Source organism: Nipponia nippon, unplaced genomic scaffold (genome assembly GCF_047370975.1).
Source record: "Nipponia nippon isolate SJK-2023a ecotype South Korea unplaced genomic scaffold, ASM4737097v1 scaffold_2, whole genome shotgun sequence".
Classification (NCBI taxonomy): domain Eukaryota; kingdom Metazoa; phylum Chordata; class Aves; order Pelecaniformes; family Threskiornithidae; genus Nipponia; species Nipponia nippon.
In genome coordinates, this window is record NW_028262336.1 from 35,359,184 (window position 1) to 35,377,055 (window position 17,872).

General features: G+C 47.7%; 1 long non-coding RNA gene across 1 annotated transcript in view; it reads right to left on the reverse strand.

Moving 5' to 3' along the window:
- Positions 1–17,158, reverse strand: part of LOC148055739 (uncharacterized) — a 33,115-nt gene extending 15,957 nt beyond the window's left edge. Inside the window, exons 1-2 of the long non-coding RNA XR_015705105.1 lie at positions 17,068–17,158; positions 16,004–16,190 (exon numbers count right to left, since the gene is read on the reverse strand). This is a non-coding gene — a long non-coding RNA (uncharacterized LOC148055739). The remainder of the gene's footprint in view (positions 1–16,003; positions 16,191–17,067) is intronic.
- Positions 17,159–17,872: the final 714 nt, after the last annotated feature.

Sequence of the window (17,872 nt, forward strand, 5' to 3'; positions counted from 1 at the left end):
CAAAGAAAGATTATGGTTAAAATAATCATTCTTATGAGAAAGCTGCATTTATTTCAGGTGTTGTTTTAACTTTGCAGAGACAGCCCTACCAGCAGCCCAGCTAAGCAGGTGGCTCTCAGACCTACTTCTGGCAGTGGGGTTGTTGCTGCGTAAAACCCCATTACAGATGCCAAGCTGTCAGGTCCCCCCAGGACCTTCAACACAGCCACCATGCCCCCCACCTCTGCCCCCATCCTGGTGCAGGAGACCCACAGGGAGTTTCAGGCTCCCTTCCAGCCCCCAGTGCTTTGCTTGCTGGGGAAGGAGCGACACAGAGGCCCTGCAGAGGCAGACAGCCCGGCACTCAGCCCTGCTGCCAGGCCCACCTCTGCCACAAGGTTGGTGTTGACCACGTGCCATTGCCCCCACTGCCATTTTATCCCCCGCTGGCTGGCACAGCTGGCTGTCAGCCGGGTGCGACGCTCGCAAGGCAGGTTTCTTCCTGCCGATGGGTGAGGTACAAATACACTAAGCCTGTGGCCGAAACAGCACCAGCTGTCTTCTCCCTGCTGTGAGCCTAGCAAGCAGAGCATGAAATTAGTCTTGAGCAACTTGCCTCTTCCCAGCTCAACCTGGGGTTCTTCACCAGGTACCTCCTGCTACATGCTCATGGGATGCTGCTCCCCACCTGCCCCAGACCTGCCACCCCCTGTCTCCCTCCATGTCCCTCCATGTTCCCCTACATCCTCCCACATCCCTCCATGTCCCTCCACATCCCTCCAAGTGCCTCCATGTCCCTCCATGTTCCTCCACATCCCTAGGTTGCTACACCCTGAGAAAAACAGGGAGCATTAAATCAACTGTTCTGCTGGGACAGGTGCAAAATGTGCTTCTTTTATCTTTCCCTTTCTGCAAGATCGGGGAGAAATGCCAGGAACGGGCAGTGCCACACAAATGCAGGCTGTCCCTCCTGCCCCTGGAGGTGGGGTACAGTCCCTTCCTGCCGTGTTTCTTGAGCTCAGCTGTGCCAGCTCCCCGGCAGGATCATTCCTTACAGATCCTGGCACTGAGACCTGTTCCTGTTCTGGGTCTCTAAGTACTAATAATGGTGTGTTCATGTACGTGCACCACGGTAATGACAAGGAGCTGGAAGGTGGAGTGCAGAGCACACTGATGCGAAGTGATAGCAGGCTGGGAAAGACAACGCAGGAGAGCATAGGCTTAAACTGCAGCATGTCGGCTCATAGGAGACACAGTTCGGTCTGTCAAAATCAGACGCAAAATAACTGATTTAGGAGGAGATAACCAAACAGATGAGTGTGCAGTGAGGACAGACTGATTAGGCAGTGCAGCTTCACTGCAATGTCCAGAGTCTGAGGAGAGAAATCAGACACAAGAGTTGCACTGCACTGTGTATCCCATGTGGAGTGAGTTAAGGTATCCTAGATCCTAGTACTCATCAGCCTCTCCTTGACTGTCCTCTTAAAGCAATGGACAAACTGGAAGTGAACCAAAAAGGGAGGCAAAAAATCTGCAGAAAAGGAAAAGTGGCGAAGGAGTGGTCACAGAGAGAGCTGAGCCTCCAGGCTGCAAATGAAGCACTTGGAAAATTGTTGCCCACAGAGGCAGGTCTTGCTGTTGTCTGTTGATAGCTGGTAAAGCTAGTTACAGCAGGGACAATGGGGATCAAGTGTGCAAGGGAAAGGAAAGGCGCTGCATTACTTAACAGGACTACCCTCCATGGGGAAGGAGTTCCCCAGCTAAACCCTGCTACAAAGCACATGTTGGGGCTTCTGCCTCCTTCTCCCAGCCACTGCTTCAGTTCCCACCTCGTGCAATTTCACCAGCTTTGCCAGCCTTGCAGCTGTGCAAAAAGGCACAGCAGGTCGGGGAACCACAGCAGACATGAGGCAATGTGAAGAGTAAGTGGAGAGACTGAAAGCAGCCACAACATTTCTAAAATCCAGAGTGATTCCCTCGAGGCCTCTTAGGGGTGGGATTTTTTTTTTTTTTTTCTGCAAACTGAAGATGCTGTTTGTCAGTGAAAAGATGATGCAGGCGGGGGACCACGCTCAGCCAGTACCCTGCCTTCCTGCTGGTGCACAAGGTGGAAACGCAGCTCTGACTCTTCAGATAGTGTTGAAGGCACAGCTGGGTTCAGTGTCACCCACCGTGCTCACAGAGGGTGTAAGAGCTCTTGACTAGGCTGATACTGCACTGTGAAACAATGTTAGCTACCAAGGAGATGAACAGATACTGTACCATACCTCTCTCCTTCTTCCCACCCGCTACCCAGTTGCCCTCCATTTTTCTACAAGCACTTACAGGGAAGAAATTGCATTGTGTATCCTAGATTTGCACTCTAAATAACAAGCGGAGCACTTCAAGGAAACACAGGGAGGGAGGAACAGAGAGGAGAGAGCTCCTGAGATGCTCAGGAATTGGAAAATCAGAAATGCACAGTTTCTGGGAGCACTGCGGTATGGAAAGCTCATCAGCCACCCGCTGTCGCCAAGAGCTGCCTGCACACTATAGACCCCTGTAAGGGATGGATAAACATGAGTCTTTTCAACACTGTGGCTCTCCTACTTTCCAGAGAGTGGCTGGGGGAGTCCTCTCAGCCACTGTGGTGTAAATCCACAGAAATCCCAAACCCAGCTCTGATTCCAGACTGGGAGAAGGAGTGCTGCTCCTCACCTGGTCTCCTCAGCCTACGCGTCTTCAAAACCAGACTCAAGCCCTGGAAGAAGTGGCAAGCATCAGTGGTGTGAGGGGTCTGGGCTCGGGGGAGGACTCCCAAGGCTCCTTCCTCAGGAGCATGCTCCTTTGGTGTTTCACTGCTCAGCTGAGGCTGCTCAAGTGACTGGATGGATCCTCCTATGCCAGCCAGCCCAGGACCCCAGGCACACAGCTGGGCAGCAGACCTGACCCCCACCCAAAAGCTTGTCACATCCCCACCCTTTCCCCTGTTGGTACATGCACTATGTAGACTATCCCGACTGCAGTGTAGCCATCCTTTTAATCATGTTGGGGAATTTTTTCACCTCCACATCACTGTTTTCTGCTGAGGCATTTGAGCTCTTCTGCCTAATCCCCAGCGAAGTGCAGAATGAAAGGGGGCAGAAGACAGAGAAGACATGAGAGAAGCCTAAACACCCCTTGCGTAAAAACAGAGGGATAGATAAAGCACCCTGATATTGACAGGGAAGAAAATGAAAGGAAGAGAGAGAGGACAGAGATGAGCATATGAAGCTGCCAGATGAGCAGAAGCAAAGAGGTACCAGGTGTGGGATGGGAGAAGCAGGGAGCAAATGTGGCTTTGGTGAGGGGAGCTGGCAGGAGCGCCGAGAGCAGGGAGGAGCAGGCAGGTGGTGTACAAGAAGCTTGTGTGGGGAAGGCATTCCTTGTGTGGGTAGCCAGCTAGATCTGCAACAAAGTGTGACAGACAGACTTGTCCAAGACACACACAGGCAAGTATTAGCCACTAGAGAGGAGCCTTGGTGTAGGGAAGTCCCTCAGAGTTTTTCAGTCGAGCTCAATGGGGACCAGAATTATTGCAGCCATTTTTAAAAAGGGTAAAAAGGAGGACCCTGGGAACTACCGACCTGTCAGCCTTACCTCTGTGCCTGAGAAGATCATGGAACAGATCCTCCTGGAATCTATGCTAAGGCACATGGAGGACAGGGAGGTGATTTGGGACAGTCAGCACGGCTTCACCAAGGGCAAGTCCTGCCTTTCCAACCTAGTGGCCTTCTGTTGTGGAGTAACTACATCAGCGGATGAGGGAAGAGCTATGGATGTCATCTATCTGGACTTCTGTAAGGCCTTTGACATGGTCCCCCACAACATCCTCCTCTCTAAATTGGAAGGATATGGATTTGATGGGTGGACTGTTTGGTGAATAAGGAATTGGCTGGATGGTCGCATCCAGAGGGTAATGGTCAATGGCTCAATGTCTAGATGGAGAACAGTGACGAGTGGTGTCCCTCAGGGGTCCGTTCTGGGGCCAGTGCTGTTCAATATCTTCATCAATGACATAGCAGGATCAAGTGCACCCTCAGCAAGTCTGCAGATGACACCAAGCTGAGTGCTGCAGTCGACACGCCTGAGCGATGGGATGCCATCCAGAGGGATCTGGACAGGCTGGAGAGGTGGGCCTGTGTGAACCTCGTGAGGTTCAACAAGGACAAGTGCAGGGTCCTGCACTGGGGTCAGGGCAATCCCTGGTATCAGTACAGGCTGGGGGATGAAGGGATTGTGTGCAGCCCTGCCGAGAAGGGCTTGGGGGTACTGATAGATGAAAAGCTGGACATGAGCCAGCAATGTGTTCTCACAGCCCAGAAGGCCAACTATATCCTGGGCTGCATCAAAAGAAGTGTGGCCAGCAGGTCGAGGGAGGTGATTCTGCCCCACCTGCAGTGCTGCATCCAGCTCTGGGGTCCTCAGTACAAGAAGGACATGGACCTGTTGGAGTGGATCCAGAGGAGGGCCACAAAAATGATCAGAGGGATGGAGCACCTCTCCTATGAGGACAGGCTGAGAGAGTTGGGGTTGTTCAGCCTGGAGAAGAGAAGGCTGCGAGGAGACCTTATTGCAACCTTTCAGTACTTAAAGGGGGCTTATAAGAAAGATGGGGACAGACTTCTTAGCAGGGCCAGTAGTGATAAGACAAGCAGTAATGGTTTTAAACTAAAGGAGGGTAGATTCAGACTGGATATGAGGAAGAAATTTTTTACAATGAGGGTGGTGAAACACTGGACCAGGTTGCCCAGAGAAGGTGGTGGATGCCCCATCCTTGGAAACATTCAAGGTCAGGACGGATGGGGCTCAGAGCAACCTGATCTAGTTGTAGATGTCCCTGCCAGTTGCAGGGGGGATGGACTTGATGACCTCTAAAGGTCCCTTCCATCCCCAAGCTTTCTATGATTCTATGAGCGTCCTCGTACTTTTGCAGGAATTTTCAGCCTTCTTTTAGGCTGGAGGCCCCAGTGCGGAGTAGTGGGGGGGCTGTCGCTTGATTGCTTTAAACTAGGAGCAGTTTCAACAGCACACAGTCTGGTGCAGGTAGCAGAAATTTGAGGTCTTACACTGAGGGAGGGAATTTGTTGGGATAGATAGAGGTACTTAAAGTCCTACAGGAGGTAACTGGAGCATGTGTTGGGCTGAGATGAGGAAGTGAAAAAGGCTTTGGTGCTGTGCTGCATCCTGCAGCGAATATACAAGAGGATAAGGTGAAGAAGGCTCTAGAAATGGCTTCCTCCAGTAAGGTGGCAACTTCTAAGCTGGGCCTTTCTGACAGGGTCACACTGGCCGCAAGGTATCCTTGCTTTTCTGTGCCAATATTGGAAGAAGCAGCATTGCACAACCTTCTCTCCAGGCCTTGCTCCCCACCCACCCTGGCCTCTCTAAGCCGTGAGCGTGACACGCTGCTGGGGAGGCAGCTAGCCCAGCCCGTGAGCCCAGTACCACGCAACACGGCACTTTCCAGTCAGACAAGCCCCGACCCGATAGTAAGCTGCTTTCGCTTTGCAAATTACTCATGGCATTTCCTGTAAACACCACCATCACCTACGGGCTGTGAGCAGGGAAACATAGTGACATTATAAAATGCCTTCTGAAAGCGCAGGCTGCCTCATTTTTTCCATTATTTCCCAGTTTCCATGTTTGGGAGAGCTAGAAATTGGGGCAGAGAGTGGAGCGTGGGGAAATCCAAGGTTGCTTGAGAGGAGGGTAACCGTAGCAGAACGTCAGCATGGTACTTTCCAAAGCTGTCTGAAACCTTGGTGTGGAGCAGTTCTATCCCTAGAAAGCCTTGGGTGAGAAAAGATGAAGAGTGCTGTGACTGCTTACCAGTTTCCCATCCAACTTCTGTACTCACTGTGCCTGAGGAAAAAAAGCTTTTGTCAGGATAAAATGTCAGGATAGAGAGCAAGCCTGAAGAGGACATATAGGCAAAGAAAGAGAGCTGCAACCTGAGTAAAATGTAGCCAGTCTCACATGCTTAAAAGTTCATGATTCAGGCTTCCCCCAACTGTGACATTGGATTAAATAGCAACTTAAGCATTGTGCTTTGAAAAGGACAAGAAAATAGGCAAAGAAACCTCAGTCTACCTAGAGGTCTATTTGTCTTCTGATATCTTTGCCTTCATGTTCACCGGGAGAGGCTTAACCATCTCCCTGTGACCACAAGACCTACAAACAGCATAAAAATCGACAGCTCAGATTCTCATGTGACCACAAACATCCAGGCATTTAGAAAGCAACAAATATCACAAGATTCAGCATTCATCACAAGAACGAGGAACCATCACCGAGTTTTGCCACTAACACAAAGCAAAGCAGGCTGACAGTGTCACCTTACACTGGCATATACTAATGAATTGCTGTAAGAACAGGCTTCAAGGACTTTTTGAAGTCAAGCTTATTTTCCCCTTGTTTGTCTTATGCTGGCATTTGCCTACACCTCAGGACAAGGGGGGTCACCTTGCCAGGAGCTTTATAAAGACCCAGTTTTTTCCTCAGGGGTTCACAATCAAGTGGGTGATGGGGACCGGTAAAGGGATTCACAGGATTAAAGCAATGAGCTGAGAAGATCCACAAACACTGGACCTAAATTATTGCTCTGGAGTAGGTAGAGAAAAAGACAAAATAATAATGTGCATGATGCACTATCACAAAATTGTGCAAGTTAAATGGATGCAGGCAGCTAATGCAGCCTGGCAAGTTCCATGGCTTTACTGGCGTTACGCCAGAAGGATTGGTGCCATCTGGTCTGCAGCCATGCCGGAGGCTTTGATTAGATGAGGAGCAGTGATTGATGAATGAGAGCACACAGATGCAGGGCAGGTGGAAGGGGCGAGAGGAGGGGAAACAGTGCAAGACGGAGCCTGTCAGGTGGCAGCATGTTTGGAACGATCTTGGAATGAAATCTCCAAGGCTTACTCTTATTGCAAATTTCTGAGCCCACTTCCACCAAGTTCTGTCCTTTTCCAAGAATGGTCAAAACTCTCTTTCTGCTGCCTGCAAGTTTTCACGTCACAAGGGAGTGTGTTCTCTTATGAGAGTCCCAATACTCTTTTTTAGATCAGAGCAATTTGAGACTATCCCAGGGAAAATTTCTCATACTCCTTCTGCTCCTGCAGATTAACCTGGAAAAGGGGGAGAGACCTGCAGAAAGGAAAACTAGTTAGTCTGTATTTCTAAACCTCCAAGAACCTGAATCTATTTTGACTCAGCAGGATCAAAATAGCTGTAACTGGGCAGGTTGGATTTTCAGCCCAAACCTCCCCCTTCCCCTCCAAAACCACTCTGCTCCCACACAGAGAGTTTTGCGTGGGATGTTTCTTTGCTGCTCTCAGTGTCATCTGAAACCATTACCCCAAGTTACATATTGACCCACAGTGTTATGCCCAGTGAGCAGGAAAACTGGCAAACAGGCAGGCATTGTGCATGGCCTGCCTGATGCACCTTGTCAGAGTGGTCAGCAGCTCTCAGACTCTCATGGAGAGCTTTGCAAAGCCTTTTGCCTCCTGGCAGCAAAGCCTCCAGGGGAGATGGCAAAGCAGGGGGCTGGATCATAGCAAAAGCATATCATCACCCAGCTAGTGAAGCAGAGAAGGGTTCCTCTTCTCCTGACAAGGGTGAGGATGTCCCAGCTACCCCAACTTGCATGAAGACATTTGCTCAGAGGGTACCAGGACAAGCAGAGCTCTGCTTGAGGATGGAGTTTCAAAGAGCCCATAATAAAACTCAGAGGAGTTTTGTGTCACCTCTCATTTCGATGGAGGATGTCAGGATGCAGAGAGGGCTGTCTGCTCCCTAGAGGCTGGGCAGCTGGTTGTAAGGGTGACCCCAGCATTGGCCATGCCCTCGATGACAGGCACCGTCCTACAGGATCCAAACATGGCAGACGGACTTGGGGGGTTACAGAGGTCCATCAACAGCCCCCAACAGAGCAAGAGGAGGGGGTGAGCCAGGGTCAGGGTCCATCCAGGGGATCCAGTCATGAGGTGAAGGAGACCAGGCTGAGGACAGGGCTGGAGACAAGCTACCTACAGCGTAGACCTCAGGGCCGTCCAAGAGACAGGGCTGGAGACAGCCGCACCTAAATCATAGGATGGGAGGGGACTGGAAGCCCCAGGCTGAGCTGAAATTGGACTCCCTGGCCCATGGCCAGGGCGTGGGGGGAGGCCCCAGGTGAGACTGGTCAGGACCATTAAGGATTGTTAGGGCCCTCAGAGCTCTGACAGGTGAAAACACAATGGGAAGAGGGGTCCATCTTTAAAAACAAGTCCTTTCCCTCTCCTTAGCTTATGTCCTGAATGGCACCTGATGTGAGGCCCTCCTATGGAAGTACCAGCTCCTTAACCAGTGCCTGCAGGCTTGCCTGCATGAGGCACACCTGCAGAGTGGTCCTTTGTGCAAAGTCTGCCCTTTTACCCAAGAAATCTTGCTTGTACAGCTGATGTATGTTCCTCAGAATCAATTCCTTACAGCACATAATACGCCCCATAAAAAGAATGTTAATGGAGGTGCGGAGTCCAAAGTTAGGAAATGCTATGATTAAGGCCACCTGTGCAGCCTTACTTCATCATCCTTGTGTGTCTGCATTGGGAAATAACCTCTAATTGCCTGCTCCACAATGTCTTACCTCACTCAGTGCACAAGATGGGCAGCGTGCTGCTGTTTAGTCTCTGGCCTATTCTGTACCCGCTGACATATGGCTGCAGGCTTTGTGTGCTGCACACTGCTCCAGCCCTGCTCAGAAAATGATTATTTCACAGCTTTTTCCAAACTCCCCGTCATTAATGTATCAGGTCATTTACCATGGGGGTTCATCCAGCTTCACAAAATCCATTTAAAGGTGGAAAACCGAGTCAAGAGAGAAAATGAATGAACATACCATTTTTGGTACTGAAACTGGGAGTGTGAAACTCTCAGAGCCTGAGCCTTCCCGGTACTCAGTATTATACAGTGCTCAGTATCTTTAAGGACTGAAACCACCAAGTTCAGCTGAATCAAAAAACCTGCAGCATGTCTGCTAGTCAAATCCCAGTGCTTCCACTTGTAGCCAAACTGAAGGGACAGCTGATTACTGCTTGGTTTCAGCCACTTTTTTTACCATCATAACAGGAGCTTTGCAGAATAGGCTGCAACAGAGTTCAGTCACTAAAACATCACCTTAGACAAAAGATGTTTGAGATTCAGATTGGTTCCTTCAAGGGAAATAATGCACTTATATGTACTTTAAGATATACTGCAAGATACACTTATACGTATTTTAGGCATCCCTGGTACCAATTTATACATAACCAGAAACATGAAATTAGCCAGCACTTTTCAGGAGGCTCTGCTGGCTGCGTTCAAGTGTGGTAACTTCTCAAGGCAGTACGTGCTTTTCTATATGCTCTTTACAGGTTTGACATCCTGGAGTTGGGAAGAAGAGTAAGAAGTCAGCAAGCATCTTTGTTCCAGTCCTGTCTTCTCCTCCCTCTTAGCTCCCTGGCTATCCTCTCCTGTGATGAGCTGGAGTCCTCGTCATTCCAGCCAGCCTTTCCCCAGCCAGAGCCATCAGTATTGCAGCTGGCTGCACTTAGTCTCTCTAGCATCTAAGGTCTAACAAGCTCAGACAGCCAAGAACTAGCCGCTCAATTCACCAGGCACAACACAATCCACACCAGGTGCCTTCAACTGCTCTGCCAGGCAGCAGCCTGCTGCCCCATGCCCAAGCCCTGCCTCCATCCATCCAGTGCCTAGCTCCTAGTCTTTGATTATGATCTCCTTTAGCTTTTGTTTAGCCTTGTCTCCCCCAGGAGAAAAGCCAACTTTTCTGTTACCACTGGGCCCTGCCACCCATGTGCTATTGAAGATCCTACAACACCAGAGTCTAAATTGCTGCTTCCTTGGATAACCTGTCTCTCTGTACTCTACAGACTTGGTCCTCACCTCTCCTCAGCCTTTTCTCTCAAAGTCTTGGGGAAAACCTCATCTCTCTCTCTCCCTGTGATCCCATCTCCACCTCCCTGCCTAGACATCTTCTCCTCCATCCTTTCTCTGAGTCAGACCAGCCTTTCTGCCTTCCCTCCACAAACTTTGCTTCCTAGTCCCCGTACCCTTTCCTCTGCTCATGTTCCCCCACCTGATCTCCCCTGCATTCTCCCAGGCCTCACGCTACTCTCTTTACACCTCTCACTTACCATCTTCTTGTCCAGTTTCCCTTCTTCACTCATCTGGCCTCCCCTTTATGTGCAATTCATAAGAAGGTTCATAATTTCAGCGAGTTTTCCACAGGAAGAGGAGAAAAACACATCACATAGACCAGATGTCTGTTCATTTATGATGTTACATACCACCCAGGCAGTGACGTGATGTGCTGACAGTATCTTTGAAATCGTTCTCGCATATTTCTGAAAAACTGGACACACGTAAAAGATAAGGCAGCAAAACTCACCCAAACTGTTTACCACAAACTGAATGCTCTTCCCTTTACTCAGATATCCTTTTAGCTCAGGAAGGAAATACCGCATCTGTATGTGCACAGGACAGGCTGCAGGCAGGTGTTTTGTGGTTTTTGTTGTTTGCAGGATCAGGTAGATTTGCATTAAGGGCAGACACAAAGGTAAGCTGAGCAGATAGATTAGGTACAACCACATCAGGTGATGTAGAAAAGCCCCTCTTTTTCCCCCAGTTCGTTAATACTAACCCATTTAAATGGACTTTTGACTAAAAAATACAAAAATATCAGTAATTCTCCTTTGTCTTGGTGGTATGAAGACAGAGAGTACACCCAGCTCCCACCCTCTCTAAAACGAGGGTGACCAGAGGTGAATGACTGAATAGCTGAAGAAGTTTGTTCACTGATCGTTATCAATCAGGCCAGCATCATTCGGCATAGCTAATTCCACCCACCACAGGTTTGTTTTGAAAGCAAGATGATGCCATTCCTTGTTGTGGATGCACTGTTTAGGCATGTTACAGTATTGCCTAAGCTCAGCAGGAAAGAGAATAACATTGCTAAGGGCAGGTGATATCATTTCTGACTGAGAGCAAGGACATGTCTTTCCCAGCACCTGTGGGGAGTAGAAACACTGACAATACATAAGCCATAGGGAAAAGAGGAACTGCGTGGTGGTCCTGATTTGACAGAGTTCACAAGCACATGCCTAATCTCAAGTTCATGAATAGCCCTTGATTAAGGGTTAGTTCATGAGTAGCCCCCTTCGGTTAGGGCCAGGCATGCAAATGCCTCACTGAATCATGGCCATAATAGTGGGTAAATACAAGATGGAAACCCTGTTCTGAAGCTCACCAGGCTCCCAAACAAGGATCCAGGTGTCTGCTACAGAGATGGGGATAGGAAGGAGCAGACCAATTGGCAAACAGCGATAGCCAGGATTTATTTTCGCACAGTGCCTACAGTGCCCCAGTTTGTAACAGAATATAAATATGTATTCAATGTGTCAAAGAGACAAAATTCTTTAAAGTAAGCAACATTTTTTTCCCAGCTGAAACATAGCTATTGTGTCAAGACTCGATCACCCGATTCTTCAAAGAATGCCATGGAACCAAATGGCAACCAGTCACCCAGATTTGTTTTTTAATATCACACCAGTGAGGGGAGGAAGACAGAGTGTTAGTCCCATAAGTATCACAGGGTGGAATTCATCTGGCAACCCAGAGATTTTCCAAAACAACAGTAGATGAGAAGTCATTTAAAAAAAGGGAGAGGGGAGAGAGAGAAGGAGGAAATTCCTATTTCCTTTGAAAGCATCCATGTTTGGGAACAAATAGAAAGCAAATACCTAAAGCAGACATTTATACCTGAGTTAGCTGCTTATGGAAAATGGGGAGAAGTGGGCATTTCTGGGACACAGTTTGTCTCATCCTTATGTAGACGTCTAAAAGAGATCAGATGACTCACACCATGGGAACTCCTGCTTCTCCTCACTGATGATAAAAGGAGCCCAGAGCAACTGGTGCAAACAGAGCTGTCTGCAGGCACTTGCAGCTGGGTGATACACCCCATCTGCAGTGTCCCCAAATGCCTGGTAAAGACCTTTTGTAAGAGACTGAGTCACATTTGTTTGATCAAAAAGAGATCATACAGACAGAGAGAATTGTCTTCAGGGTCACCTTTTGCTGCATGCAGGCTTTCCTTGGAAAAAGCTGGTGACGCAGTTGACAGACCTGTGTCTCCTTGCTTTGGGACGCTGGGCAGAGTCATAGGCTCAGCTGGGAAAGGATGGAGGCTCAATGGCGACAGTAACACAAATCTCCTCCTTCAGACAGGAACGGAAAAAAAACCTTCACGCTTCAGAATTTGCTAACTGAGACTTCTAGCAGTCATTTAAGGGAATCCCTCTGTGCTGCAGAATAACCTTTAAGGCAGAAAGCAATGGCTGGATGAGCTCTCTGACATGCACCGGTACGTCATCGAGAGAAAGCGGTGTGATTCATGAGCACAGTGAAACCCCGGTGCTTCGGGGAACTCCTTTCACAGCATCCTCTCGCAGAGCTGGGGGAGGGCAGGACAAAGCCAGTGTGAAGGGGAGCCAGCTGCAGAAAACAGCCAGTAAGAAAGAGGAGGGGAAACCCTTCATTTCTTAGTGCTCTTGAAGCTGACCATCTGGGCTCTCCCTCCCCCTGCCCTCATCCCTAGGGACTTCTTTCCCTGGATCGAAATGCAGGCCAGCACCAAGAAGGCAGGAAGCGAGGCGCAGCAGCTGAAACCCCCGTGCCGCTCGAAAGGAAACGCGACGGCGCACTTTAGGCAGCGACGTTGGCTCCGTAAGAGGGCAGGCAGTGTTGATGTGGGGCTGGGCTAGAGCTGACGAGCCCTCTCCCAGGGCCTTGGGAAGCACCCTTTGGGTGCACTTTGGAGGACACAAAGGAGGAAGGTCTTGTTGAACTGATCAGACCTGGCCCCACACCAGGCCAGGTGTTGGTTTGTTCCATGGACAGCCTTTCAGGTGTCTGGACTCAGCATTTCCCAGAACCTGTATTACCCAGGACTTTTTTCCCCCACTATAATCTACTGTGTCCTGGCCTTCATTCAGTTGATAATGTTATTTGTACACCTTAGCTGAACACCTCTAGTGAGCAGAGTTCTCACTGGTCAGGCAAGCATCGTACCATTCAACCTTGGCAATTTCCAGCCTGCATTGCAGCACCGTTTCCTTTCTTTGGGTTTTCTAATGAAACATAACAGGTAGCTGTTATATCAAGGCACGTGGCCGCTTCGAGAGCACACCAACATGTTCATATATAGACAAACTACAGAAAATACCAGTCCGAAAGCCCCAGTGGTGATATGATTTAATTCAACTCACTGCAGAGAGACTGACAAAAACTAAGGGACCAGATGTTCAAAGGGAGACCAAGCCTCAGTTGTATCAGGATTTCCAGAAACTCTCATCCCATCTCAGCACTAAAAAATAGGAACTGGGTTTCCTAAAGCATTTTGCTTGTTTGCAGAAGTTACCTCTTTGGCCACAGGCACAATACCCTGAAAACCTGGCCCTTCTCTAGACACCTAAATATGGTTTGAGCTCTACTGAAGCCCTCTGGCTCCTGAGATGTCTTTGACTGTGCTTAGGAGAAACCTCAACATTTTCCAGCTTAAAATACATTTAGCGTGGAGGCATGCCTGCATGGACAAGTGGCTGTTGCTTTGACCTACTGCTCAGAGATACGCTGTCTCCAAGTGAGATCAGTGCAGCGCCCACTTAGAGGCACGCAAAGGCAGCAGGTACATTGCAAACGGACATTGCTATTCATGGGCACACGACAGTAAGATTTCCTGCCTTTGGGAAGCGTACAAACTGTTCATGAGCCTTGATCTATGGCAAGGATGGCTTTTAAATGAAAGATAACCTTTCTAGTTTATCTGGGGCTTGTGTTTATGTGTTGCTGTTGTTCTTGTTGCCATAACAAAAAAGAGCTCTCGGTCTTCTAATATGTGCCGTCCTTGATGAACCTTTTGCCAGAAAAATCCTGTGAAATGTGAGTCCCACAAACCTCAAACCTTTCTATTTATTTTAATAGCAAGGAGTTTACCACAATTAGTTGTCCATGTTTCTGTCTCCTTTATGATGTTGCTGTGCCTTCTTTTTAATAGGAGCAACTATTGCAAATTCTTTTTTTGAATAAAAGAATCAACATCAAGCATTTTGGAAGCAGCATATTGTATCACCTCTAGGTAGTCTCAAACCCTCCCACCTGTCAGATTTGTTTTCTTATAGGCCTATGTAACACACAGTGCAACCTTGAGCCCAGTACCTCTGCTAGTGACGCCAGTCTGGATCACAGGCCTAAATTATCAGGTGTTTGGCACCAAGTATTCAAAGTGTATCTTTGAAAAGTAAATTGTAAGTTTGCAGAACTTAACTAACACAAACAGTTCGTAAGCAAAAAAAGGTGGGAAAAGAGTGTATAAAGAAAGCTAAAAGTTTCACTTATTCTTTGATCATTTTCAATATTTCTACAGGATTATTTGTTCAGTACTTAGAGCGTAAGACTTCCTATTTACCTTTTAAGTGTGTAAATAAGCATTTTTTCCCTAGTATGATGACCAAGCAAAAAAAAAAAAAAATAGAGGTAAGGGTTCAGATCACATTGTGTTTTCAATTTTCCTGCAATGCTGTAAGCCAGAGGAATTGCTGGATGCTGAACATCAATTATCCATTTGTCCCAGATAAAACATTTTTCTTTTGGGGCACGGGTAAAACAAGCAAAGGAAGTGAAGAACTGTTTTCCTGGGATGCTTGAGGAGCAGGTGTGCTCCCTTATCTAATAGCTCAGTGGTCAGATCATTCATCTGGGATGCAGGAGATCGGATATTGTCCCTTTCTCCATGCAAAGGAGTCTGACCCCCCACCTTGTGTCCTTTAGATGAATGTTCTGAACATATGAGATGACGCTCACGAGCAAAGGGAGCAAGAAGGGCAGAGCTCAGTTTCTCCTGCTGACAATGTTTCACTTTGCATGACAACTTAAAACCTCCACTTAATCAGAGATGAGCGCTCCTGTCCCATCTACCACGCGTGTATCTCCATCACGAGGCTAGAATTTCATCCCTGCCCCTCCGAACAGGGAAGTACGCTATGCAAAGAGGGACCCCAAGTTCAAGTCTGCTCTCCACCTAGCTCAGCCTCCAGACTTTCAGCAGGCAGGAGCTGCAAAGCTATGCAGGTTTTTACTCAAACTGTATGAGCTCAACTCCGATCTGAGCCACGCAGTTGGGCCTGACTTTGAGGGCATAAATGCATGGTTTAGTACAGAGATTTTGCGCTAATACCACATCATGTTGACACAGCCACACCTCTCCCGAACCTGGGGTTCCCCCAGAGACTTCTCACACAGCACTGCAATACACTGTACACATACCCCTGGCTGCTGCAAAGCTGGCTCCCTAGAGATGTAAATGAGAGCTCTGAAATGTCCACATTTCTTAATAGCCAAGGCTAAAAGGAAAGGCAATTCTCACGCCTTGTTTCCAACATTAGCCCATCTGCAAGTAGATCAGTTCAGAAGAATGGAGAACAAGACCAAACCTAGCCAATTTTAAGGAGCTTCCATGAGAAGATTGGTCAACTAACTTGAAAAGGGAAAACTGACTGTGCAGCACCTTTGTGCTTCCAGGTCCTGGTGCAGAAGGACATAGCTGTTCTTGGCACTTCCATTACCCTTCCAGCCTAGCCAGGGGGAGCACGCATTAGTTTTTGACCAAGGCATATTTTCCTCTCTTACTGAGTTCTCTAGCCAACACGCTAGACTGAAATAGTATAAGTAATAGGTGTGCATCTAAGTTTAGGATGCTTAGGATAACAAAGTGAGAACTTAAACTTCTGAGGCTTCCCATGCACATCCAATGAAACCCAGCACCAGAGCCTGTGCTGTTGGATGATGCATCAGTTGTTCTTGCCTTTCAATCCAATTTCGCTGAATGTTTGTATGTTTATGGTAAGTTTGTAAATATCCATGTAGCTGGTAACAAAGTATACTTTGAAAAGCAGGAGAATGTTACCTGGGATTGTTGGGAAAGCTTTCCAAATATTACCAGTCTTCATGGAGTCGGAAGAGGCAGAAACTCTGTGTTTCGAAGCCAGCTTAGTCTGCTGGTTGCTAACAAGCTATCAAGTTATCCAGAGTAGGCTTCGTCCACAACTGTACTATAATTGCTGTCTCGCATGCACTGTGATTTACAACAGATCCTAAGAAACAAGATAAAAGCCACTGGTGAGTCAAAGCCAAGTGTCTCGCTGCACCATCTGTTCTGCGAACTGAAATTTTTACCTGGCTTGAGAAAAACCCACAAACAGAGAAGATGATGGAAAAGACTGCCAGCAGCGCAATCTGAATAAATCTGAAGAGGAAAAAACCAAGCACTGCAAACTCTCAATGAAAATGCAGTGGGAGCTGCTATGGTCCCTTTACTCCTTCTGTAGGACTGCGTTAGAGCTGGAGAGCTTTATCTGAGCATCTGAGTTGTGGCTGGGAGAACGTGGCCCTCTGTGCTGCTGACTAAGGCTCAGGTTCAGTAAAAAGGAATGACGTGACCCTTTCTGTACTAAAGCTACAGCAAACACAGGGTCAGAAGCCAGTGAAGAAGCTGGCAGGACCACACTGGACCATTGAAAGTGGTCCGCTGATACACACCTTAAGTATATTACATAGCTGAAAATTTTTGCCCACTTAAGAATTTCAAGTGACCACACCCAGGAATGTCCTAATACTGTTGTAATTAGGGGTGGGACAACCGGTTCAGATAAAATAAAGAACAACCTGAAACTACACCCAAAACTTAAATGATCCTCTCTCATCCTGTTCAGAGTTGTTTCACCTTTAATCTTTTTTTCTCCTCCACATGCCTTTCCAGTTTTGAACAGAGGAAGCAGAAACATTGACTGTAGCATAGCAGGCACGTCTCATTTCAGTAACTGAAAGCAGCATATATTGTAAATCTCATAAAAAGTCAAAACCCTAAATCTCCAGCATGTTTTACACAAATGATCTGTGCTTTATAAAATCCCTCTTAGATACAAATTTCTTAGTCTACCTCCAGGTTTCAAAGCAAAGAAACTTGCTTACCTTTCACTGATTGTATTTGTGAGCACCTTATGTTTGCAGTTTAAACGATCACGTGTTTCTGATGGCTGGCTACAGAGAGCCTGGAAAATGCCTCTCCTCCCAGGCCCCTTCCATGCCCCACCTCCTCACACTGGGGGATACAGCTTAGGACAGGATACAGGGCACGAAGACCTGTGTCTTTTCATGGTTTTGAAAGCCTTTCAGAGTCCTAAAAGTCTCTTGCTTCTGTGCTGAAGGTTAAACTGATTTTTAGATGTAGAATAAGGAAAGGATGTCCCCCTGTCACCCTCCAGTCAGACTGGGGAGAGGACAAGGCTCTTGTCCTTCCTTTTTCTGTAGCATGGAGCATCATCCACATCCTAGGACCCCTGAAGGGACTGAAGACTTGGTCTCCTTTTCCTACATTTCTGGAAGCTCAGAGCATTTTTGGCTCCTGGGCTGAGGTGCTTTCATCATCTAGAGCATGGGTTTGTGGAGGAGAGATGCTAGGAGGGAAGGGTTGTTTAGTGACTATTTAGTGGTTCCCATGGCCAGTAACTTCTTATGCATTTGTGTACAAGTCATGTCCAATATTTCCAGGTCATTCCTTGAGGCTTAGCCACAAAAAGGAAAAGAAATCTTGGCAGAAAAAATAAGAATATGTTGAGGCATGACTAAGGGAGTCATATCTTTATGATTTATAAAGTAGTCCTGAAAGTTTTTTTCTTTTTGTTTATTAAACCGTTTGTTTGTTTTAACTTAACATTATCAGGAATGCGCCAGCTTCCTCTTTACATCTTGTTAGTGGTCAGCCTGGGAAAAAACC